This window comes from Ochlerotatus camptorhynchus, unplaced genomic scaffold (assembly GCF_037179485.1).
Source record: "Ochlerotatus camptorhynchus isolate MF236.1 unplaced genomic scaffold, CSIRO-AGI_Acam_v1.1 ptg000188l, whole genome shotgun sequence".
NCBI lineage: Eukaryota > Metazoa > Arthropoda > Insecta > Diptera > Culicidae > Ochlerotatus > Ochlerotatus camptorhynchus.
Window position 1 is genome coordinate 1399841 of NW_027040678.1, and position 27633 is coordinate 1427473.

At 38.4% G+C, this 27633-nt stretch overlaps 1 protein-coding gene across 1 annotated transcript in view; it reads left to right on the forward strand.

Annotated features, from left to right (window-relative positions):
• LOC135702219 (uncharacterized) overlaps positions 1-27633 on the forward strand; it is a 386684-nt gene that overhangs the window by 110647 nt on the left and 248404 nt on the right. The window lies entirely within an intron of this gene.

Consider the following 27633-nt stretch of genomic DNA (forward strand, 5'->3'; position numbering starts at 1 on the left):
TGGACTTTCCTCCGACCTAGTAAACCGGTTTAGATCGTATCTGACTGGAAGGTCTGTGAAAGTAAGGATCGGCTCTTCATATTCAGATGAATTTTTCATTCCTTCCAGCGTACCGCAATCTAGGCCCGCTTCTCTTCTCGTTATTCATAAATGATGTTTCATTTGTACTGCCACGCGGACAGCGAATATTCTATGCAGATGACGTTAAGATATTTATTTTTTTTGTTTATTAATTTATTTGATAAGGATCAACCGAATTAACTTTACAGAGCCGAGGATTCTTGGTCACTATACAATACATTTTAAAACTATAGTCAAAAGGTACAACACAATAAACACTTTATCTTCCGCTATCCAAAAAGCCTCCTCCATCAGAACTGGAGCCGCTTTCAGTAGTTTCATTGTATGGCGAATTGTTGTACGCCAACGAGTGGTCAGCACTCACACACTCATCACGAAACGGTTGCTTTCCAAAGTCGACGACGCATCGACCGAAAGAACTGCTGATGAAGAACAATGAAGACCACACAATGGTTGCTGCCGAGAAAACAGACGATCGCGTAGCACACATCGAGAGTGGCCTGCTTTTGTCGACAGCCGAGTGAACACTGTTAAGATATTTATGGTAATCACTCATCTTGAAGACTGCTTGGAGCTGCAACGGTTATTGGATTTGTTTGAGGACTGGAGCAAGCGTAATCATCTTGCTTTGTGCAACACGATCTCATTTAGTAGAAAGCTTCAACCGTTATATTTCAACTACAAGCTATCAAGGCAAACTCTCGAACGCATGGATCAGGTGAGGGATCTTGGTGTGATATTGGACCGTGAACTCACTTTCCGACCGCATTGTGAAGATATGTTAGCAAAAACTAACAAGCAGCTCGGGTTCATCTTTAAGCTTGGAATCTGCCGTAGTAGTATGATGTCCCTACAATAGAAACTGGATCGATCGCTTCGAGGCTGTACAGAAAAAGTTTATGCGCTTAGCCCTCCGACACTTACCCTGGCACGACGCACTGAATCTTCCTCCATATGAACATCGCTGTATGCTGCTGGGAATTGATACCCTGGAACAAAGAAGATCGACTATAGCTTACATGGTCGATCTTCTTTGTATTCGTGGCTAGGGTGTTGACCAACGATATTGACGCCCCAGATATTCTCGCTGAATTGAATATATATGTTCCAGCATGACCTTTTAGACGACGCAATTTCTTGCATTTAACTAACCGTCACACTCGTTATGGACAACATGATCCAATCAGATTCATGACACTTCGGTTTAACGAATTCGCCAGCAGATTTGACATCAATAGTTCTGCCACCACTCTACAACGCCAACTTAATAATAATCAACGATATTGAATCGAACAATAATGCAATTCGTGAGTATCTGTCCAATAATTAACTAGGAAAATGAATGTGCTACCTGGTGTTTTTTTTTTTTTTTTCATGATTCGTCATCATCTAAACGACATTGGTTCCTGCCATCTAACGAGTTACCTGTTTGCGGTTGCCTGCTAGAAATTTTTTTACTGATTGATTCACTTTAAGAACTTATTTATGTTTTATTTATAATCTGTATACCATATAGTGCCTTGTGAAAACGTTAATGTGTACTGTTTTGTGAAAATGTATGAGGTTTTTACGCCTTTTTGAGTCAATTTTGCTATCTCAAAAAGGCTTTTCTCGATCCCATATTTCATTTAGACTTGAAATCAGATGGAATTATGTAGAATAAATAAATAAAGTAAATTAATTTATTCTCTGCGAGACGATGTCGGTTATGAATGAAACCATTGAAAATTTACGATGCTCTTTTAATGTTTGGATGTTGATGAGCATACATCGGGCATTATAAGATGGTAAAGGAAGTACAGTCCAACGTAACTTGCGGAGTCCATATAATAAAAATTGCTTTTGTATTGCTATTCTTTTTTCATGTATGATTGAAAAGGGAGACCAAACTATGCTGCAATACTTTAGTATTGACCTGAAATAAGCAATGTACAATGTTTTATCCTATACGGGTCATGAAAGTTAAAGCAGAAGCGTTTTATAAAGCCTAGCATGTTTTTGACTCTGTTTATAGTTGTATTATAATGATCAATGAAGTTCCTAACTGTACCAAACTTTTCAACATTCTGCTGTCATAAGGTAATTGTTATATTGGGTATGTTTCGTTTTCAAGTGAAGTTGTTTGAGTTTCATTTTGTTAAATTTGGTTGTAGCAGGTTTTTGTTACACCAAATGTGGAATATATGTATTTCAGTTTCGAATGTGTGGACGTCTTCGGCATTTTTAATTTATAACAAAAAAAAGTTTCATGTCATCAGCGTAAATTAAAACTTTAATCTCTTCAAGAATGAAGGATATATTGTTAACAAATAGAATGGATAGAAGAGGTAGGTACTAAATGAGAGCCTTATGGGACTCTCGATGTGGCATGAATAGTGGTTGATTTTTTTTCCTTTGAATCTTACTATTTGATCGCGATTGGTTGGATATGATTCAATTTATTTGAGGAGTTTGGACTGGATTCTCATATTTTGCAAGTTAAAAAGAAGCACGGGTATGTCGTCGCGATTTAATGCTTTGCTAAAATCTGTGTTCAAAACTTGTTTCCATTATACATTGCTTCCAGAGAATAGTTAATGAATTCGAGTAAATTTGTGGTCGTCGAACGACCTTTAAAGAAGGCGTGTTGCATAGAACCAATTCTATTCTGACGTAGGACTACGTCTATGATTTGTATATGGGGGTACACTTTGTGAAAACCAAAAATGGAACATGTATCAAAATTATGAAAGATTTTGAACGTTAATAACGCAGCTGCCCCTGGATTAATTTCAATAATTGTATCGCCAATGGATCAGAAATATTTCTACACATCTGTTAAATTTACTTTATTATTTTTCAAAATGTGACTATTGAAAATTGCACGAATGTGGTACTGTTGCGATAAGAATTAAAATATCACCGATTGCCTGCGAAAAGCGATTTCCCTAACACAGATTTCAAAGTTGTATTTCATCCGATCTCACCAAACGGTGTTCATCCAATCACCGCGTGGTGAGTGTTAGTGTTCTAGTACACAACGAAAGGCTGCTTACTGATAAGAATCAATAGCTCTTCGTGAGTTGCTGTGGGCCATGTATCCCAAGCGTGTCATACTAAAAAGTATACACAGAGAGAACCCCGCTCAAATTCCTATTGCTTCACAAAACACAAGCTCCTGCTGCAGTTAACAAATAAGATTTATTATATAAGTCCTACGTCATCATTGCGTACATCCTCATAGGGCTGTCCCTTGTATTTTTTATTTGGATAAATAGTGTATAGTTAACAATCGCCTCAAAAAGTTTTAGGATGCAAGAGATAGTGGCTCTACCAAGATAATTACGTATGTATGTCAGATTTTTTACCTGACTGAGAAATAGGCCCTAGAAATGAGCTTTTCCATATTTTTGGGAAGTCTCCGGATTGCAATGACATATTAAAAAGCCTCTATTTTGAGCAGTAAGCTCTTCATCGGGTCCAGAGCCTTTGGATGCATCTAAATGATTTATTTTTTATTGTTATTGAATTGTTGAAATGTCAAATGATTTAATGCATCCTAAATTTCATGCACATTGACTTGACTGATGTCACTAGAAAATTCAAGATGGAACCTAAACTATTCACGATCGTGATTTGCTTCCGAATATGTTGTATAAATTTCATGAAAGAAATCTGCAAAAAAATTGCATAAATCTTCCGAACTATTTCCTTTACTGTCGTCAAAATAAATTCTGGATGGGAAATTGCTAGAATTAAATTTGGTCTTCTCATAAATAAAAAAGTTTTTGGACAACATTTTAATTCATGTTCAATTTTAAAAATAAACTCCTCAAAGTTTCCTGCCATTTGGCTGAACGACCCATTCGGCCAAACGGCATTCGGCCGAATGGTGTTCATCCAAATGGCATTCGGCCAAATGACCGGACACCTTGAGGAGGCGTTTTACCGAATACTTGAAAAAAAGATTTTCAATTTTTAAACACTAGGGGGAAAATCTACTTTGGCCTAATCGCTCATTCCCGGCCTATCTAGCACAAAACATCAAATATATCCATGATTACGGCGTCAATGTGTCAAACAAACATTTGGTAGGGTAGAGAACTACTTCGGCCTAATCGCCCATTTTGGGCCTATCGAGCAGAAAACTTCGAATAAATCCTTGATTTCAGAGTTAACCAGTCAATTATTCGTTTGGTACGATACTTTAGTTAATAAGCTCCGGAACGAAGTCAATGAGAACGCGTGATATGAAGGTTTGCACCTATTATTCCCAAAAACAAAAGAAGCGCTCCTACCGAATCAATTTTTATCTTCATCCGATAGGCCGAATAGAATTCATTGGCGTTTCAATGGCGTTTCAATGCGTTAGGCCGAGTTTAGAATCCGTAGGCCGAGTTTGGCGTCAAGAAGCAGTGTTAGACTTTTGACAATATCTCAACGATTGGTTTCTCATTATCAAATATTACTGTACGTACGGAAAGGTTAATATATTTAGAAGCCATCAGTAATAAAAACATTCCATTTGGTGCTAAACTGCTCTAGATTAAGGAAGATTAAGTGTGGGTTGTGCTCAATAGGCTGGAAATGGGGTATTTAACCCTACGATGGTTCTATTCAATAGTTGCAAGACGAAATGTTGAGGAACGCAAAACATGATCTCAAAAACACTTGAAGTGTACAAAAAGCGAATTCACTTTTATTTCCGGTCGATAGGCCAAAGAGAATCCCAATGGCGTTTCAATGGCTAATGGGCCCAAGAAAACCCGTAGGCCAAGTTGAGCCGCCAGAAGCAGTTTTGCATTTTCAACAATAAACGAATATTTCATGGCTCCGTATCAGAACTAACGGTACATACGAAAAGGTAAATACATTTGGAAGCCATCTTTAATAAAAATATTCTGTTTGGTGCTAAACTACGCTATATTAAGAAAGACTAAGTGAATTTCTTTCTGTCTGTCTGTCTGACCCTTATAGACTAGGAAACTACTGAACCGATCGGCGTGAAAATTTGTATGCAGTGGTTTTTGGAGTAGGAAACGGTTCTTATGATGGTTCGGGACCCCTCCTCCTCTGTAAGGGGGGGGGGGGGGGCTCCCATACAAAAGAAACAGAAATTTCTGCATAACTATTCTATTAAATTTTCGTTCATTTAGTTGCAAGCGTAGCAACGCTCGCAGGGGGTCTATTAAAGATAAGCTTTTCGTAATTTGTTATTTTTTAGCCACCCTTTTTAACATGAGCAGTTCTTTGGAGTTTTGATGATCTTATTCTTTTTGTACAGTAAACGCAGCTTGTCATAAAATTAAGACAGATCAGAATAAAAAAAATAGGAGATTTTTCCTTTTTCCAAACATAATCAGTTCTTTGGAGTTTTGTTGTTCGGCAGGCGACCAAATGCCATTCGGCCAAACGGCATTCTGCCAAACAGTATTCGGTCAAATAACCGGGAACCCTCCTCCAATGCGATATGCATAGCCAAATTAAGTTGATCGCAAATATTCAAATAGTTTTCCAAATTTTCAAGAATTTTTCTTCTTGAAAACTTTATTCGTTGTTTGCTTACAATTTTTAAGGTTTTTTATTTGCCTATTTAACAACCAAACTGGATGTTTTGAATGACATCCTCGTCTTTTTACCGTTACTTCTTCCCATATTATTTGAATTAATATATTGTAGACTACATCAGTTGCGCTCTTGACATTTGCTATATTCCTCAACACTGTTTGCCAATTAATAATGATTAACTTATTCCTTTTGTTATCATAATAAGCTGATTGATTATCAAATATTTCTTCAAATTCATAGTCAACGGGCATTTCATTATCTTGTTTGAACAGAGAATATTTGATTACCGTGTGAAATGCTTCATTTCTCCATATAGGATTTGAATATTCAGTCACACAGAAGTCGTCGTAAGTAACAATGTTGCTAATTTTTTACATGGTTAATTTGATGAAGTCCTAAATTTGCAATTTTGTCAAATATGAAATGCAGTGTTTCATTTTCTCCAATAACCAGAAGTAAGATGCTTTCATTATCCATGTCTGAAATGAATTCAACATTCCGTTGGTTAATGTATTCATATATATTAGACCTGTTCATTTTAACAGAAATGTTCGGGATGCACCGGGTCAACCGTGATTACTATTCGTCATGTTTATTTGAACTTCTGTGCAAATTTTCAGCAAAATCGGTGATGATTTAGAGGTGCTTCAAGTTAATTTTATGTTTTTAAGATAATTTACGGCTTATTATATTTGTATCTCGAGACTGAAACAACGAAACCTGCTGTAACAACTTTCATAGCAAAGCTTAATGTATTATCTACCAACTTTGTGACCAAAGGTTGACTATTCAAAGTGATTTTATTGAAGTTTGACTTAATTTCATGCTTGAAGATATCTTAAAAAGTGAAGATTTTTAAAGTATTTGTTCTACGAAATTTCCACCCATATGATATAAAATATTTAAGTTACAGCATAATGTTCCTTATACTGTTCTAGAAATTTCAATCAAACATAGTTTTTGTATATATTCCATAAATTGGGAGATAAAAATCAGAAAAGAGGCTGTTATAGCTAAAATTCACAAGACAACAGAGCCAACGAAAGTTTCAATTAGATTGACAGAACATAGTTGCATTGCTTTTCAATGACGACCGATGACTGTTTCATTGATATAAATTTTTTTTAGAAATATGAATCCTCAGAAGACGTGTTTTTTTATCAAAGGCAAGTATCACTTTAGCCATAACAGCAATTAATAAAATAACGAACACACACACAACGAATTTCGTTCGGCGAATGAGGGTTAAGTGAAAAACTTGATGGACTTTGAACTAACGTAACATTAGAGTTATTTATATTAAAAATATTTACCATTCCTCTATACTGTCCGGAATTCGTCAAATTTAGTGAAACGTCGTGATCGTCGGGCTCAGTTTAGTAGTCATCTTCTTCCTCTTGTGCGTCCATTGCGCCGTAAACACGAATGTGGAGCATAGCACGCCTCACATGATGTAGCTGAATTTGAAGAGCATCCAGGGTACATCCAGTGGGGTTGATTGCTGGGAGTAGATCGTAGAAATTCGTCATGAACCGGGTAAGGATTCAGAGTTTCAGATTCACCACTCTGAAATTCTATTGGCCAGTGACTAGTATGTGCATCAAACGTGGACCGTTGTGATGATTTGGAAATCTCTCCTTTACTGCCGCAAGAATTATTAAGTCCGGTGGCAGATAGCTAATACCGTGCCTGCTTTTACGATGCAATTCACGTTCATCGTATTATGTCCAGTCCGCTTTCCAAACCTTCCTTAATCCAAGAAGGCGCCAGCCTGATTGCTCTACCGCCTGAATAGAATTGATATCAACATATTTTTTGTTTCTGTGGTTTAGTTTGATTTCCAGGCTGTGGCACAAATCAAGTGACGGATCTAAAGGTGCAATGTTATGTGCTGCGATGATATTTGCTGATATTGACTTCAGCTCATCGAGAATATCAAACTCTAACATTGGATTGTTGTACATTGGAGCACTAGAAGTCATAGTTAGAATTGGAAGTTATTCGACTTATTCGTTTAAACTTCTCAAATCATCAGATGAACACAACGTCATTGCTTTTTTTTTTTTCCTTGATTTGTTTTTTGTCGATCTTGTTTTCCGTGCTGAGCACCAATGCTACCGACGCCAGGAAGGTAGCTCCCACACCTGGACCCTACCTATCGACCCATCAACTCATGATCCGGGGACCAACGGCTTTACTTCCCTTCCGAAGGAAGGCGTGATCAGAGGTGCTATATGCCTCAGAACATCCCGGCGGCGCCGACTGGGATTGAACCCAGGCCTGCTGGGGTGAAAGGCAATCACGCTTACCACTACACCACCGGCACCGCTGCGACGTCATTGCGTGTTACCAGCTAAACCGCTGCTTCTAGTCATTGCCAGCTCTTTTTTATGTCGATGAGCAGAACCTCGAGGCGATCGATCGCTTCATGTACAACATCCACATTATTTTGCTGAGTGGATCGATGAAGCACCTCCGTATTTTGGTTTCGAAATTCAGTGTTACGAGCGTTTGGCAAAAACTTCACACTTAGAAATAACTAATTTTACACAAGACGGAATCTATCTTTGACATAAAGGATGAGACGTAAACAAACATGTCCTGTAAAATTAAGTGCTTCAAGACTGAAAAGATCGTTTCTCGACGAAAAGTACGTTTGATTGAGGTAATTTTCGCTTCTGCTATGACTCAATTTTATGTCAAAATTGACGCTCGTATATGTCAGTCTCAGAGCACCTAAATTTACATGATTTTTTCAAAGTGTGTACAACACGGCAGCACATACGATTGTACATCAATCTTGTTGACCTTTTTCCGAAGTGAGTTGCGTTGGACAGACACTCCCACATAGGCGGTATGAATTGCTCGTGTACAGCCGACGCAAGTCCACATTACCGTATCGACGGTAGAATCTAGCGAGTAAATTGCACAGTTCATGTTGAACACAAACAGTACGTCAGAACAACAACAAAGCGTATGCCAAAAAATCACGAAACACACGTGGCTACGAGCGTCCAAATTATCCTCTTCAGAATTTTCTCTAGCTAATAAATTATCGCACTGAAGCTTCATTTATTTATTTATTTATTTATTATTCTCTTTATCGAACTTTTGTTGTCTAAATGAAGATTGATGGGGAAAAGCCTATGTTCAATCAGGGACTTAACACTGACTTCAAAGTCGTCGGATAACGTGCACAGAAAGCACTTAACACGCGAGTACTTTAACGGGGTAAAGTTGGACTGTATTTCACTGTTTGTTCTTACTTGTACAAATTGCAACACGCGACGTTGTACTTCAACAAACGACTGTTCCTGTGAAAGGTTTATTACGGACTAAACTATATAAAAATTCTAGGGATCTACACCACTGCGTGCGATGTTTTTTCTTATCGGTTTGCTACCTACACTCGGCCCTACCGTTGATCGTGAAGCGATCGATATGGTACGGGATAGATTGATAAGGGACATTGGGCAGAATAGGTCAACTATATCTCCTACTGTTCATCTACTCATGTCACTCATGATCGAGTGAGTGATCTTGCAGTGGTATGGTTTTTTCTAGGTAGATACCCGTGAAAGTGGTGACCGGTGCGAACAGCCTATTTGGCAAATATTTGCGCAAATAGGCGTAAAAACCCCATATCTTTTCAAAATACAAGGAACAATATAAAAAGGACAGAAAAACACATCGATTATAAAAATAAACACCGAATAATAATAATAATAATACTATGGTCTTCATCATAAAAAAAAATAACCTCGTCCTATGGCAGTCGAGGCCGTCATCGCAGAGTTTAACAAAAAAGGGAAGGGGTAGCAAAACTCATCAGATGTACATTAATGAACAGCTACTCACCGCCTTGCAACAATTTGCAGATTGAAAGCAGTTGCATGTGTCAAACCGTATCATCACCTATCCAGCAGACTAAGTAGAATCCGTTCACGAAATGTTTACACTGTGCAGTTGAAATCGAAAAAAAAACATAGAATTCATTGAAACGGGCAGACATGAACCGTATTGGATCATGTAATCCGTAATTAGCTGCACGGGGTCCGAGATGCAGGAAACTTCTCGATCGTAGAACTCGTTCAGGTGCATAGATTTCGAATTCAGCCAAAATCCCGGGAGAGTCAATTTCGCTTATCAGCACTTTTGCTGCAAAAACTGCCTGGTTAATCTTCCACCTACGTTCAAGAGTTTCAATACCCAGTAGTTGGCAACGATCTTCGTAGGGTGGAAGGTTCGTAGGATCGTACCAAGGAAGGTGGCGAAGAGCGTAACGAACGAATTTCCTCTGAACAGACTCGATCCTCGCTATCCAAACTGTTTCATACGGACACCATACTACTACACCAAATTCCAAGATCGATCGCACTAGAGAACAATATAGAGCTGTTAGGCAGGTAGGATCCCGAAACTCATCAGAGATCTTAAAGATGAATCTGAGTTGCCTGTTAGCTTTGGCTATGATATCCGTGTAATGTAGCTTAAAAGTCAAAGCAGAATCAAGTGTAATTCCTAGATCACGAACGTTGTCCACACGCTGCAGAGGTTGGTTATCGATCGTATAATTGAATGCAATAGGTTTTAGCTTGCGATGGAAAGTGATGATATTGCATTTTTGAACATTAAACGTGAGAAAATTCCTAGAGCACCACTCTTCGAAACAATCGATCAGGTGCTGCAACCACAGGCAGTCAGTGAAGCATCGCACAACCACGTACATCTTGACATCGTCTGCATAGAATGACCGGCAGCCAGTTGGAAGTATCAAACCGATTTCGTTAATGAATATGGAGAATAGCAGCGGTCCCAAATTGCTGCCTTGAGGAACGCCTGAGTTGTTTGAAAAATATTCCAATTGATCAGACCCGATTTTCACACAAAGCTCTCGATTGGTAAGATACGATTCAAACCAACGAGTGAGTCCATGAGAAACACCAAGCTTCTCAAGTTTGGCTATTATAATGGCATGATCAACCCGGTCGAAAGCAGCCTTGAGTTCCGTGTATACGACGTCCACCTGTGCCCCGGCTTCAATATTCCGTAGGCATAGGGAAATGAAAGGAGCGAGGTTTGTTGAGACCGAACGTTTGGGGTGGAAACCATGTTGGTCAGGAGAAATGTAGTTTCTACAGCTGGCAAATAAAGCGTCGTTGATGATTATCTCGAATATTTTCGAGCAGGCACAAAGTGAAGTAATTCCTCGGTAATTCTCCACATTTTGTTTGTCTCCTTTCTTGAAAATTGGTGATCATGTTGATATTAGTAAAGCATTTCCTCTGAACTCTTCAATAAAATTCTTCAGTGCTCGGTTTCCATTCAATTGATTTGGAAATTAGGGAAAATAATAACAATTTAATATGAGCAAATATAAAAAAAATCAAACTTGATTTTTGAAGTTTTGTCCACTGTGCACAACCCCAATCTTCCAACGACTACACCCTCGAGAACGGAGAAGCCACACAAATAGTTTGTTACAGATTCCAAGTAACAATTTGGGTTTTATGAGGGTTCTAATGAGCATGTTTTAGACTTGTAGAATGCTTTAAAATATGCACGATATAACTTGCAATGTTACTTGGGATGATTAAAGAAAGTTAAGGTATACAAATCCCCCGAGCAGCTTGCTAATCGATAACCATCGATAACGTCAGTGTTAACGTCTTCAATGGTGAATTTCTATTGCAGGCGTTATCGATGGTTATCGATTCACAACCCTGGTGCGACCACCCATTACATTTTCTCGACAATCTTGCAATGGATTGAGCTGATCACCTACAGAACATTTGCTTAATTTATTGAAGGACACTACCACATTATTGTAGTGGTATTAAATTTGATGGCAGGAGGGAATGTGGCTCCGCTTCTCGTAATCCAAATCCGACTGCGCTTTTCCGAGAAAATTTTACTTCACTTCTCGTAATCCAAATTCGATTGCGGTTTCCCAGTAAAATTTGACTTCGCTTCTCGTAATCTAAATTCGATTTCGATGTTCCAAGTAAAATTTGTTTTCGCTTATCGTAATCCAAATTCGATTGTGTTTTTCCTGGTGAAAATAGTCGTTTTTTTTTCGTTTGATGCTACTGCCCTCGACAACCTAAGACAAGACAGCCCAAGTAACAATTGTGGTTTCACAAACCATTATTTAGACGTGTAGCATGCTTTAAACCCTCGATAAAAACTTGCAATGTTACTTGGGAGGACATCTGGCTTCTATGGCAATCCCTGTTAAACATTATCTGTGCTAAATCAATAAAAACAGTTCAGATAAAAGTTTTGTACACGTTTAAACAAAAGAAAAAACAATCTTTTTAACTAGAAAATCAACCAATCAGTGATCAAAACTGGATCCAAATCTATCCCTAGTTGTCTCTCCCCAGTCCACAACCACAGTACTGCCACAAAATACTTCCACTTACCAGCCAAGGATTCAAAATATAAGCATTGGTATGATAAGTGAAGTATGTTTGGTTAATTTTTGGTGCACTTTGCCTCAAGTGTTTGTTATTTTGTCCGCCTTTTGTAGTTTTCCTCTTCCGCTACCAGGGAACTTACTTTTATTTGCTTCAAATAAATTATGCTACAAATCGGTCGAACATTGCGCTAAATTATTAAAACGTTTATATTTAGAGCTCACTAATCTTAGAGACCACCCTAATTTATTTGTAAAAAAAAAGTGTTTAAAACACTTGTAGTAAACAATTGTTTCGCCCCTAATTATGACTTTTATTTGGTAATGTAGATGCAACGCATCTAAAATATGCTCGAGTTTATTTTTGAGCTGAGATAATAATATGGTGCAGAAATACAAATTATGTGATGCCAAACGATGAGATGCATAATAAATTCTACCATTCTTCTCTTTTCAGGTGAGTACATTTGCCTTTCCTCCCGCATGAACGAATTGAAACTATTTAAACCCAACCGGTAAGTATCGATTGTAAGGCATTGTAGGGCGATAGAAATCACAAAAATATATTCCTTCCAAGGTTCTGTGACTAATCAGCACCACCGTAATTCGCGTGTTTTTCCACGAAAACTACCCCGGCTTTGACACTTAAAGCTACATCAATATCAATTCAAATTGGTTATTTATAGACCCATCAACCTATCAAATCGTGTTTCAATGAGCCCATCTGTTCCCACGCACCGTTGATTTAATAATTCATCACTGAAATGTGCTGTCCACCTTCTTTGCCACCCCGCTTTTCGAGCGGCACCATTTTGCATCAACAGGTAATTTATTCACAAAACCCCCATAACATATTCCGAGGGACCAGTTGCTCGGTTTTCCGCCGATCGAAAGCCACCAACAAATCTCCACCAACAACAACAAAGCAACAGGTGGGGACACTCGCTTTTTGGCTCTCGGCCAACGTCGAGTCCCAGCAGGTTGGGCCCACAGGACCCATGGCAAACGAGCGCAACTACGCAGACTGAATCCCGCTTTAATATTTAATGACTCGTAACTGTCACCAGCTGCAATTTCCACCCACCACACACACACACACCGGATTAAAACAGAAAAAAAATAAGTGCAATAATCACCAGCAACATGTTTACAACGACCCGTTTCGCGTAAAATGATACCACAGTGGTACGACGCACCGGAGAACAAAAGCAACAGATCTCCTTTTCTCCGGTTCGGTTATAGACGACGACGCACGCTCGGGTAGTTGCAAAAATTCGAAAAATGTGCAACAATTTGCCGTGTGTAACCGGGTTGAGAGCCACGAAACCGAACCACGTACACTTCGGGAACTCAAACACACCCTCTGGTCGGAAAATGAGTGCCCTCTCACGTGACTTTCCGACTTGTCGGGTGCGGCGTTCGGGTTCTTTTGACTGGAAAGGAGTGACTGGACGCTGTGTTCTCATCCACCCACAACAATAAGGTAGCAAATCGGAGCTGCAGAGTGATGTAAAACAGCTTCTGCAGCAGAGAGGTTATGTAAATCCATCACATTCAATCGGTTAGTTGGTCCGAAAACTAGGTTGGTTTGATTTTTAAGGCGAGCAGGGGATTTCAGCAGGAAAGTTTAGATTAGTTATTTGGATGTAGGGTTCATATTGACTATTGAAAAACGATCAGGATTAGCCTTGCACCGTAATATTAAGCTATTGCAACAATTCTAAAATTCAACACAAATTCAAATGCCATACATTTTCTAAAAAGAAATAATAATAAGTAATTTCCATAGCTTCAGAAGGGCAATTAACCATTGACTCTTCTAGTCATGCACACGGTCTTAGGGTAATTAAAAATATACAGCACGCCGAGTGAAAATAGTAGCAACAACGTGGCACTCATGCTCATGGAACGTCGCTCCCTGACGGAGTTCCAGTGTGTGTTTGGTGTACGGGTGATTGTTCTGGATGGGCCGTTTCACTTTTGCATCCTGTTTCTTTTTTACCTTTTTTTGACAGTCAACTCGTGACCATAATTTTCTCTGAGTGATTGCGGTAAGGCGTTTTCCCATTTTGTGCCCACGGATTACAGCATCAGGTTGTCACATAATGATGAGATTGCAATGGTACGACTGCCAATCAAATTATCCATGGACCACGAACGACGTAACAAGCCGAATTGTGTTCCAAGTTGTTCGAACTGTTGATATTATCCTCCTGAGCAAAATTCAATATCAGAACGCAATTCAAAATAGCACGCAAAACGCGTCTAAATTTGAATTCAATTCTAAAATAAACTTTACCCAAGTCTAATGGAATTGTGTGAACAATCAAACATAATCCATTTCCATGCCCGTGAAAACAACCTCCCAGCTCATATTCATTTCGAAACGGAACCCTCCAGGCATCCGGGAGGGAGGGTGTTGAATCGCTGAAACACAAATCGTAAATTTCATTTTAACGAGAAAACCCTTCATAAACCATACTCCGCTGCTTCCCGTACTTAAAATAAACCACGGCCCCCTGTCTCCCTTCCTGACGAACCGCGCGTGCTCCAAACAAGCGATGTAACGCAACGGTGGCCTATACAGACTTCATCGTTCGTTCCTCGTCATCATCCCCGCAAACGGTTCCACCGTTTATCCATTATTTCGAAATGACTGCGCTGGAAAAACGTCCCGCCATTAGAAGAGATTTTCTCGCACATCGCATGTATGGTTCGACGACGGTCTAGGCAGTTGCTCTCAATACCTATGTTTATCAGAATGCCAGCAAAAAATAACGTTTTCTCGCTGGAAGGAAGAATAAATCAACTTCGTTTCACGAAAATAAAAACAATCGGCAGCCATCCGTGGTAGCCGCGGAGCGGGTGAGGGATAGGAAGCAACGGATTTGCGTCTATTCTATTCATTCAACTTGTCCTGTACTCTTACAAGTGAGTGTCTACTGTTGTATGCATTCTTTGAATATGAATTTTTCATGCATTTTCAGGGTTTGCGTATTTAAAAGGGCGTCCAACAGATGCTTAGACACTTTGAAACGAATTTCAGGGCCTAAGTTTTCAAAGACTGTGTGAAATTTTAAATGTGTGTACAGAGCGAGCTGTCAGTACTCTTTATAAAATATCTGGTGAATCAAGAGCAATATTTTTTTTTTTGCACGTTCACTGTTTTGCAGATAGAACAAATCCAGCAATGTCCTCTTTTCCGAGCATATTCAATCAGTGGTTTCAAAAATGAAGGGGACAAATACGTACACGATACTTCCTTCCACTGAAACTTCAAATTGAGGCTGCTTTCACTCATTTCGGCAATAAGTCGAGTTACTCATGCATTGAGTAAAAGAATTTAGTAAACGTAGACCGGCCATGCTTTACGCTGTGCCAATATGGTCTAGTTGTTGCACTACCAGGAAAAAAGCACTTCAAAGGATTCAGAACAAAATTCTGAACATGATTTTGAAGTTGCCTCCCTGGTACAGTACTACCGAAGTACATAGAATTTCTAATGTTGAGACTTTAGCACAAATGTCCAACAAAATAATTAATAATTTCCGGCAAAAATCGTTACAATCCTCAATTGCAACGATTAATTCCCTTTATACTTAGATAAGATTTAGTTTTAGTTGTTTAGTTTTAAGCTATCAATTGTTATACTGACATGCAGGTTTAAAAAACCTGTTTAAAATACTGAATTGCCAAGACAGGAACAATGTAAAAACACTTAGATATATATCATAACAATTAAGGCTGGTAAGTTACTGTAGTAACTGGAGCACCTAGGTTAAAAATGAAATGTAATTTATTTTGAATTTGAAACAAATAAAAAGTAAAAAAAAAAAAAAAAAATTAGTAAACGTATCTTAAAATGGTGGAAATTGATTGGAAAATCATTTACATTAATTTCGTTCATTCTCCAGTATTCACTCGGCTGTCGACAAAAGCAGACCACTCTCAATGTGTGTCACGCAATCGTCTGTTTATTCGGCAGCAACCATTGTGTGGTCCTCCTCATTGTTCTTCATCAGCAGTTCTTTAAGTCGCTGCGTCGTCGACTTTGGAAAGCAACCGTTTCGTGATGGGTGTGTGAGTGCTGACCACGTTTTGCGTCCATTGCTGCAATAGACGCGCTCTGACCCTCGTTGGCGTACAACAATTCGCCATACAATGAAACTACTGAAAGCGGCTCCAGTTCTGATGGAGGAGGCTTTTTGGATAGCGGAAGATAAAGTGTTTATTGTGTTGTACCTTTTGACTATAGTTTTGAGATGTATTGTATAGTGAAAAAGAATCCTCGGCTCTGTAAAGTTAGTTCGGTTGAGCCTTATCAAATAAATTAATTTAAAAAAAAAATCGTTCATTCATTACATCCATTTTCCTCTAACTGTTTTCATCAACATAATTCTGTAATTGTCAATAAATAAAATCTGTATTTCTTATGCATAACGAACAAGCGCGGACATAACGTGTTATTGTTTTTCAGTGAATGGAATTTACAAATATACGGCATTCACCCCGAAGGGTAATTTGATCTGAAAACTTGAATACTGTAAGAAGAACATTGAAATCGCAAGTGGATATGACAGTAGGGCGGATCTTTCATTCTTGACATTAAGCCGGGAATGTTCAGTAGAAATTTTCCTGGATGATGGATCCTTCTCATCGTGAGCATGTCAAATAAATTTCATCAGAACGGGGATCAACAGATTTTCCTTTTATTTTGTATTAAGGCGCAAGTAGATTACTATTAGAATCTGAAGCATCGAAGAGAAATTTTCCAAATCGATATCCAAGCAGGATCCGCTCGGCAAAAGAACACTATGCGGACTGTCAGCATTTCCTTTTTTTTTTTTTTTTAACTCTTTATTTGTTCAAAATTCAAAATAAATTACATTTCATTTTAACCTAGGTGCTCCAGTTACTGCAGTAACGTACCAGCCTTAATTGTTATGATATATATCTAAGTGTTTTTACATTGTTCATGTCTTGGCAATTCAGTATTTTAAACAGGTTTTTTAACCTGCATGTCAGTATAACAATTGATATCTTAAAACTAAAAACTAAAACTAAATCTTATCTAAGTATAAAGGGAATTAATCGTTGCAATTGAGGATTGCAACGATTTTTGCCTGAAATTATTAATTATTTTGTTGGACATTTGTGCTAAAGTCTCAACATTCGAAATTCTATGTACTTCGGTTGTACTGTACCAGGGAGGCAACTTCAAAATCATTTTCAGAATTTTGTTCTGAATCCTTTGAAGTGCTTTTTTCCTGGTAGTGCAGCAACTAGACCATATTGGTACAGCGTAAAGCATGGCCGGTCTAAAAACTTGTTTAAATATTAGAAGTTTATTCGTCAGGCAAAGTTTGGATTTCCTGTTTATAAGAGGATACAAACATTTAATATATTTGTTACATTTGGCTTGAATGCCCTCAATGTGATCTTTAAAAGTTAATTTTTGGTCAAGTATTAATCCAAGATATTTCACTTGGTTTGACCAGGAAATTGGAACTCCGTTCATAGTGACTATGTGACTACTACTAGGTTTCAAAAACGAAGCTCTAGGCTTATGTGGAAATATTATAAGTTGAGTTTTGGAAGCGTTGGGAGAAATCTTCCATTTTTGTAAATAAGAAGAGAAAATATCTAAACTTTTCTGAAGTCTGCTGCAAATAACACGAAGACTTCTTCCTTTAGCGGAAATGCCTGTGTCATCAGCGAACAAAGATTTGTGGCAACCCTGAGGCAAATCAGGGAGGTCCGAAGTGAAAATGTTATACAATATAGGCCCAAGAATGCTACCCTGAGGAACTCCTGCCCTAACAGGTAGTCGATTAGATTTGGAATTTTGATAATTTACTTGAAGAGTTCTGTCAGTTAAATAATTTTGAACTAATTTCATAATATAAAGTGGAAAATTAAACTTTTTCAATTTAGCAATCAAACCTTCATGCCAAACACTGTCGAATGCTTTTTCTATGTCTAGAAGAGCAACTCCAGTTGAGTGGCCTTCAGATTTGTTTGAACGAATTAAATTGGTAACTCTTAAGAGTTGATGAGTAGTTGAATGCCCATGGCGAAATCCAAACTGCTCATCTGCAGAAATTGAGTTCGTATTGATGTGAAGCATCATTCTATTCAAAATTATCTTTTCAAAAAGTTTACTTATTGAAGAAAGCAAACTTATTGGACGGTAGCTAGAAGCTTCAGCTGGATTTTTATCCGGCTTCAAAATTGGAACAACTTTTGCATTTTTCCATTTATCAGGAAAGTATGCCAAATGGAAACATCTGTTAAATAATTTTACCAAGAAAGACAAGGTACTCTCTGGGAGTTTTTTGATGAGGATATAGAAAATTCCATCATCACCTGGAGCTTTCATATTTTGAAAATTTTTAGTTATAGACCTTACTTCGTCCAAATCAGTCCCCCAGGAATCATCAAAAATATTTTCCCGAGAGAAAATATTCAGAAAATCTCGAGCAACCTGATTCTCAATAGGACTAGTAAGACCCAAACTGAAATTATGGGAACTCTCGAATTGCTTAGCAAGTTTCTGAGCTTTTTCCAAATTTGTGATCAAAATTTTACCACCTTCTTTAAGCGCTGGAATAGGCTTTTGAGGTTTTTTCAAAATTTTTGTGAGTTTCCAAAAGGGTTTGGAACTCGGGTCTAATTTAGAAATATTATTTTCAAAAGTTTTGTTCCTCAGGGCAGAGAATCGCTTTTTAATTTGTTTTTGCAAATCCCGCCAGATAACTTTCATGGCAGGATCGCGTGTTCTTTGATATTGTCTCCTACGGACATTTTTAAGACGGATCAAGAGCTGAAGATCATCGTCTATTATAATTGAATCGAATTTAACCTCGCATTTTGGTACTGAGGCAGCTCTTGCTTCAACTATAGAAGTAGTCAGAGATTCAAGAGCATAATTAATTTCATCTTTGGTTTGCAAAGGAATGTTTGGATCGAAGTTATATTCCATAAATGTTCGATACTGCTCCCAATCAGCTCTATGGTAATTGAAAGTAGAGCTGTTGGGATTACAAATTATTTCTTGGGATATTTCAAAAGTTACTGGAAGGTGATCAGAACCGAAGTCAGCATGGGTAACCAATTGGCTACAAAGTTGACATGAATCAGTTAAGACCAAATCAATAGTGGAGGGATTTCTTGCAGAAGAAAAGCATGTTGGGCTGTTTGGATATTGAATAGTGTAATAACCTGCAGAACAATCATCAAACAGAATATTACCATTGGAATTGCTTTGAGCATTATTCCATGAGCGGTGTTTTGCATTAAAATCACCAATAATGAAGAATTTAGACCTATGACGGGTAAGTTTCTGGAGGTCACCCTTGAGAAAATTCTTTTGCTGGCCTACGCATTGGAATGGCAAATAGGCAGCTATAAACGTAAGTTGTCCAAATTTTGTATCAACAGAAACTCCCAAAGTTTCAAAAACTTTGGTTTCAAATGAAGAAAGAATTTTATGTTTGATTCGTCTATGAATAATGATGGCAACGCCACCACAGGGTCCATCAAGACGATCATTTCTATAAATCAAGTATTTTGCGTCCTTCTTAACCTTATGGGCAGGTTTAAGGAACGTTTCAGTTATAACGGCAATATGCACGTTATGAACTCTTAAAAAGTTAAATAGCTCGTCTTCATTATCTTTAAGAGATCGAGCATTCCAATTTACAATATTGAATGCTTTAAAATCCATTACTGAATTTTAAAGTCAAAATTTCCATTAGAACGTTGGTTAGTATTTTGATTTCTACCCGCTGCAATAGCAGCATAGGTAGCTCCATTAACTCGCTGAACATTGTTAGCAGCGAGGGGAGTAGGTACAGATGAAACATTTGAAGCAGGGGAGATATTTGTACCTACGGGTACGAATGTAGAATTTGTTCCTCGCTGACCGTTGTTAACAGCAGATGAATTTGTACCTGGTCGGAAACGTGGAGCGTTTCCTACCTGACGGTTAGAACGAGATTGTAGGATCGCTTTGCGAGTCTTACATTCCCAAAAATTGGATTTGTGGTTTTCACCACAATTTGAACATTTAAATTTCTTAGGATCTTCCTTCACAGGACAGTCGTCCTTTGCGTGAGAGGAATCACCACAATTCATGCATTTAGCTGGCATGTAGCAATTTTTAGTTCCGTGACCCCATCCCTGGCACTTACGGCACTGGGTGAGGTTTTGGAAATTTCCTCCAGTCTTCCTGAAGTGTTCCCACTTCACTCGGACATGGAGCATAAGGCTAGCTTTTTCTAAGGCCTTAAGGTTGTTTAGTTCACTAGACTTGAAGTGAACTAAATAAAAATCATTAGAAATCCCGTTGCGCGAATCGCCAGGACGGGATTTCATTTTCATTTTGATTACTTGGAGTGGCACAACTCCAAGTAATTTTGCCAGTTCATCTTTGATCTGATCCAGGGATTCACCACTGGGCAGTCCTTTCATGACAACCTTGAACACACGTTCAGTTTTGGTGTCGTAAGTAAAAAATTTGTGCTTCTTCTCAGTAAGATACTTGAGAAGACATTTAAATCCGTCCAAGGTTTCAGCCAATACACGGCATTCACCCCGACGTCCAATTTGTAGTGAAAACTTAACTTTCACGAAATTCAAAAGTTCCATGCGAAGAGCATGGAAATCGGTAGTGGTTATCACAATAGGGGGAATCTTTTCCTTCTTGGCATTAAGCCGGGAAAGTTTACTAGAATTTTTCTTGGATGATGGATCATTCTCATCATCCGTGAGCAAATCAAATTGATTACTCAAATTAATTTCATCAGAAGGGGGGTCAAGAGTTTGCCCCTTTCTTTTGCGTTTAGGCGCCATGGCGGCAGTAAATTTTATCCAAATCGACTTCCAAGCAGATTACTATAAGAATCTGAAGGATCGAAGAGGAATTTTCCAAATCGATATCCAAGAAGGATTACCTCGGGTAGAGTCCAAACAAGGATCGAAGAGGAATAAGAGTTGAACAAGGTAGAAATTTTTTTACAGGTTGAGCACTGAAAAGTGCTGTTTAAATTTGTTGTAGCTTTAGGTAGTAGTAACACTTCCTTCAGCAAAAAGCAAATAGATCCGCACGGCAAGAGAGCACGATGCGGACTGTGTCAGCATTTCCTTCATTTTACAGTTCGTACTGGGATTTTTGAACCGACTTCTTCAATTTAATGGCTGGACTAGCTTCCGTCAAACTTTACCGAGAATGGTAGAATCATTTTTGTTTACGGGAAAAACTGTAATATTTTTCGGTTACCGATTGTTTTCGATAAAAAAAAATGCTGACCAACGAAATAGAAGCTACTTGTGTAGAGTTCACTTAAGTTTTCATCAATAATAATTGAATACTCCTTGGAATTTCGATGCAATTCTGATCAGAAGAGGCTTTAATTAGTTTGATATTAGCTGTTGAAACAACTTCGCCATTTAATATGTGAGAATATACGACCTCTCACCACAGGTCCCGGATAGCGATCTAGCATTGGTGCTAGAGAAATACGCCCAAGCAATCAAAAGTTCCGCAACTTTAAAACCCACTTTCAAGTTCTAAAGCGACGAACCAGCCACTGGCTGAAAGTCACTCTAATAAATAAAAAAGAACTTTAAAGTTCCCTAAAGTTCGACTAAAGTTCTGACAGAACTTTCAAGTTCCATAAAGTTCAAATAAAGTTCCGACAGAACTGTCTTCCAAAGCAGCCAAAAGTTCCGCATTCCACGATAAAACCTACATTTCAAGTACCATAAAGTGCAAATTAAGTTCCAACAGAACTTTCTGGATGCTTTAGAAGCTATAGAAAGCACACGAGGAACTTCAGGCTTCTAAAAGTTCCGATGCGTACTATTAGCAACTTGAAATCAAAAAAAAAGTTCCAAAAAGCATCCCTAAACAGTTCTTATGATCTTCAGGCAAGGCTAAAAATAAAGCTCCTACCGGGACTGCTTAGCAGCTTTAAAGTTTATTAAAAGTTCCCTCGGAACTTCTTAGCAACTTGAAAGTTTCTAAATAGGTCAATCAAAGCCCACATGAAACAATCCGCACAAGTCTTTATTAGTAACAAAATTGCATGTACCGTAAAATGGGGTATCTTTGATAATGCGGGTTACTTTAATAGTATAATATAAAGAATAAATTTACTTGCTGTGCTTTTTCCATATAAGAAACATTGGATCCATATTGTAGCTTAGGGTATTTCCGTTGATATCGTATATAGTTTTTGTATAGTATGTGTTACATATTTTACAAAAAATATTAAAAAACCATTTTCGCGTTTTTCGTCTTTTTGAAAAAGCACTCAAACCATCACTTATGAAATGTATTTCCGATACAGCCATCACAAATGCAATGTTGTATTCTTATTGCTTATGAAGTTTTCTGATTATATACTCATTCAAAGTTTCATATTTAAAGAACTAAATTGTTTGAGTTTCACTTATTTTTTTTTCTACATTAATCGAGCATTATCAAAGTAACCCCAAATCAAAAAACTGAAGTTCGGTCACAAAACTAAAAAAATAGTGCAATTGCTTTAATTTTTGTGCAACATATTACTAACGAATTAATTCTTGGATCCTCAGTACTTGTTTTAAAAATATAAAATTTGAAAAACAGTCATTGCTGTATAAAATATTTAGAATAAACTTTAAAAAAACTATCAATGCTACCCCGTTTTACGGTACGTAAATATGAAATGATCAGTGGCTCAAATAATCCACAATTCTTATATTTATGCAAAGCATCAATATTCTATCCAAACATTGAAAAAGTTGGAAGGGTTGTATACTAGATACGACCGCAGGGTTGGCGTTGGATAACGTCTGTTATGTGTTGTACTTAATTGTGTATATTATATTTTAGGAATATTCCTTAATATCTCTTTTGCGAAAGTTTGGTGGCCCTGAAAAGGGCCGTTTTGTTGGGCTGATGTTGTTGGGTTTGCTCTACTCTGTCGCCCTGGAGGAGCTGAAGAGTGATGTTGGTAGTTCGAAGAGGTATAACTGTGATATTCTGGAAAGAAATTGTCTTCAAAACTAACTCTTTGTCGAATTATTGGTGGCCCTGAAAAGGGCCGTTTTGGTTGTGGTTTTGGAATGATGGTTATGCCGAGCATGGGTACCGGATGGCGATGGCGATTTTGATGAGCGGTTTGCATGCCGGGCGCTTTGCTTCAACCACGAGTGCGGTGAACTCCGGGTAAATATTATTACCAATCAGTAGAACAGCGCTAGGTGGTATGATGAACCGGAAAATCCACTCGAGATGTCGAGAGGGTAGATGGTTGTTTTGGAGGTTGTGATGAGGACGATTTTGGGACGGAACGGGTTGTGCTCGATGATGCATCGTTCTTCTTCACACAGTCTGTGAAGACGAGTTCGATTCTGAAATAAGTTTTGAAGAAATGCAATAAAAATTGAATCTATGGCTCTGCGAAGATTCAACTTTCGATATTCAAGTGTCGGAAAGGCATTAGAAAATTAATCGAAAAACTCTTTCTTGATAATGTTGTGGCCCTGAAAAGGGCAATTTTTCCAACGCGCTCGGCGTAGTTGCCCTTGCGGAGCAGACGGTGAATACGACCGACTGAGAACTGCAGCAGCTGGGCATTCCATGACGGCGGCCCAGTATACCGGAGCACTGGCACCAACGCACTCGGCGTAGTTGCCCTTTCTGCTGCCGTTGCTCTGCTGCCGTTGCTCTGCTGCAGTTGCTCTGCTTCCGCTGCTCTGGTACTGCTGCTCTGCTGCTCTGCTGCTGGGTCGACGATCGGATAGACAATGATGGAATGGGTGACCTTGTTGGACGCTTATATAGTAGAACAGAAAATATCAGAGGTGTCAGATACTCGCATCTGATGTCTCGGTTGGAGAAAGTATAAGAATATAAAAATCAATCGATTTTCACCATCTTTAGACAATGGTTTACTTTTAACCATTTTTCAATAGTTTACATGAAATCAATAGTTTTGAAACGTTCAGCAAATTGCTAGAAATATTTCCAGTCGATTGATGCCATTATCTCGTAAATTTATCGAGAGACGGTTGAGTTATTATCGTTCAAAATCTTTTAATTTTTCGTAACGCATCCAAAATGACCGTTTTCAATTTTGTACCCCCGTATGTTGCCGAAAGACGTTATCCAACGTCAAAAATTATATTAAGGAGCAATTTCCTGGATTCGAACCCGTGTATTCGGCATGCGATCTAGGAACGCTAACTACTGCGCCACAACTGGGACGGGACTTGACAATCGGGGAGCGATTTCGAGCCAATTTGCTGTCAAATCCGAGCCAGTTTCTGATCTGTCGATCAGAGGGATCACATCAATCTGGCTGGCAGTGATGCCGGAATCAATGTTGACGTCAATGGCGTTGTTAATTGTATACATTTGCGAAAGGAAAGTTGGAAAATTGAGTGCACTGCGTGTTTTAAGGGATCAATATTGTTGTTTGTTAATGGTTGATTTTATTGTGTTGAGCAAAAAGGATGTGCAAGCTACTAAACTGCGGTAGAAACTCCGAATAAAGCCCGAATTAAAATAGAAAAAAATATTTAACATTCCTGGCATCGTTGGTCAACTCCGTCAAACACCACGCACAACTTTCCGAAGGTTAAGAAAAGTAAGAAGCTCGATTGTGAAGTCCCGTCCCGGCACCACAAGTGTGTTGGAATGCCATGCGGGCGAACACCAATTTAAAATTCATCAAGGTGTTGTGTTTCGTATTCAAGTCAGTCAGCTGGCACTGAAAACTCCAACAGTAGGCGGGGCAACAGCTCACTTTGTTATATCACAGATGGTGTAGCGGTTATTTTTTTTTAACTCTTTATTTGTTCTAAATTCAAAATAAATTACATTTCATTTTAATCTAGGTGCTCCAGTTGCTACAGTAACTTACAAGCCTTAATTGTTATGATATGTATCTATTTTACATATATGCCATGATATATACCTGTTTTTACATTGTTCCTGCCTTGGCAATTCAGTATTTTAAACAGGTTTTATTACCCTGCATGTCAGTATAACAATTGAAATCTTAAAACTAAAAACTAAAATAAATCTTATCAAAGTATAAAGAGAATTAATCGTTGCAATTGAGGATTGCAACGATTTTTGCCTGAAATTATTAATTATTTTGTTGGAAATTTGTTCTCAACATTCGAAATTCTATGTACCTCGGTAGTACTGTACCAGGGAGGCAACTTCAAAATCATCTTCAGAACTTTGTTCTGAATCCTTTGAAGTGCTTTTTTCCTGGTAGTGCAACAAGTAGACCATATTGGCACAGCGTAAAGAATAGCTGGTCTAAAAACTTGTTTAAATATTAGAAGTTTATTAGTCAGTTTGGATTTCCTGTTTATAAGAGGATACAACCATTTTATATATTTGTTACATTTGGCTTGAATCGGCTCAATGTGATCATTAAAAGTTAATTTTTGGTCAAGAACTAATCCAAGATATTTCACTTGGTTTGACCAGGAAATTGGAACTCCGTTCATAGTGACTATGTGACTACTACTAGGTTTCAAAAACGAAGCTCTAGGCTTATGTGGAAATATTATAAGTTGAGTTTTGAAAGCCTTGGGAGAAATCTTCCATTTTTGTAAATAAGAAGAGAAAATATCCAAACTTTTCTGCAGTCTGCTGCAGATAACACGAAGACTTCTTCCTTTAGCGGAAATGCCTGTGTCATCAGCGAACAAAGATTTGTGGCAACCCTGAGTCAAATCAGGGAGGTTCGAAGTGAAAATGTTGTACAATATAGGTATGCTCAAGAATGCTACCCTGAGGAATTCCAGCTCTAACAGGTATTCGATCAGATTTGGAATTTTGAAAATTTACCTGCAGAGTTCTGTCAGTTAAATAATTTTGAACGAAGATGGTGTAGCGGTTTGTGCTGGGGATCTCACGCAGAAGGACTGGGTTTAATTTTCAAACAGCTCTAATAATGCTGATAATCAATACACGTTCATACCTGGCTTAAAAACTAAATTTCCTAAAGACCTGACTTTAGAATTAACATTCATTAATATAAAAAATTGATCTAGAGGACAAATTTTTTTTTAATTATTTTATTCTCAAAGTGCCGTTTAAGTTCCTCCAGAAGCTGCTTAGAATGCTCTTCAATTATGGTACTGGAACTTTCAAGTTCTTATAACGACTTAAAAACGAGTCTGCTTAATATTCTATAGACCACCTTTAACCAAGCTGCTTAAGCCTCAAGTAGCCTTTTATCTGAACTTTTGGTTACTTGGGCAGTGATATTACGTCGAGAGAAACTTCCTGCCGCCTTGGACCTCGATATGCTGACAGGTATGCGGGGCAAGGGGTATTCAACTCTGCTCACACTAATCTGTGCAACGAGATTTACCTGTACCCAAAGCTGTGACAAACGCTGTGCCGAACGTGCCGAAGTAGGCCGAAGTGTACCAATCAAGGTGTCAATACCCCATGAGTTTAGCAACCCTGAAGTTATAATGACTTTTGTGATCGCGTTTTCATTTTCAATTTCTATTATTGTTTCTGGCAAACATTAAGCTTCATTCTCATTTGAACGTGAGCGGAGCGGGCAGTGAAAGAGGAACTCGATGCAATCCAACCTATACGGTGTTCCAGCAAATTCGATCCGTCCAAAAGAAACGTGTGCAGAAACGAAGATGTAACCTGACTGATGGTGGACGAAATTTCCTCCAGCTGCTCTCCGACAAAATCAAAACCAGAATTCGAACGGGCAAAAGTTTAATCCCACCCTAGAAATAACAACCTCGAACTAGGTCATCTAATCGACTCAGTACCTCAATACTCACTAACCTCAAAAACATCACCGAAGAAAACCATCAAATATCCACCAACTTGCTTTGGAAACGGTTTGTGATCGAGATAAGCTTCCCATCTGCAGTTCTACTGCAGACAGGACCCTGTATTTATTGTTGCTCATCTGCACGCCCATGTGTTCTTGCCGAACAGCACGAAGAGATGAACCAGCCTCTGGTCGAAAGTCTCGCTAATAAAGATAACCTAACATTTCCGAACAGCAAGTGTGTAGTGAGCAAGGCCTTACTGACGTTACAAGAACTGATCAGTAGGCCAGCCATCGCATCGGGACCTCTTGAAACAAACTAGTTCAATGACAGGATCATTGATGATGGGTATGTGCTTGATGTCGGACTCAAGGAATGGAATGTAATTGCATTGATCTGTTCCTATTAATCCTATACTATTGCGCTAAGGCAACTGTACATAGGTCCAGATCTTATGGGATATTTGAGGTTAACGTATCGACCAATGTTGTTAAGGCGATAAATTCTCGTCGATAATTGTCATCGTCGATGGCGATAACGTCTGGCATCGTTAACGCCGATGACGACAACGTATTCAAACGTTAACATTATCGGCGATGACGATAAGTACTATACGTTATCGACTCGATAATGTCTTATTGTATCAATTTAGGATAGTAAAAACACAGACAAACAGACATAGCAGTCGCAAGCTGTTCATCGAACAAGCATTTAACGCACAATTTAAAAGTATCGTAGTTGGTAGTACCACCACTTGTGGCACACCTTGT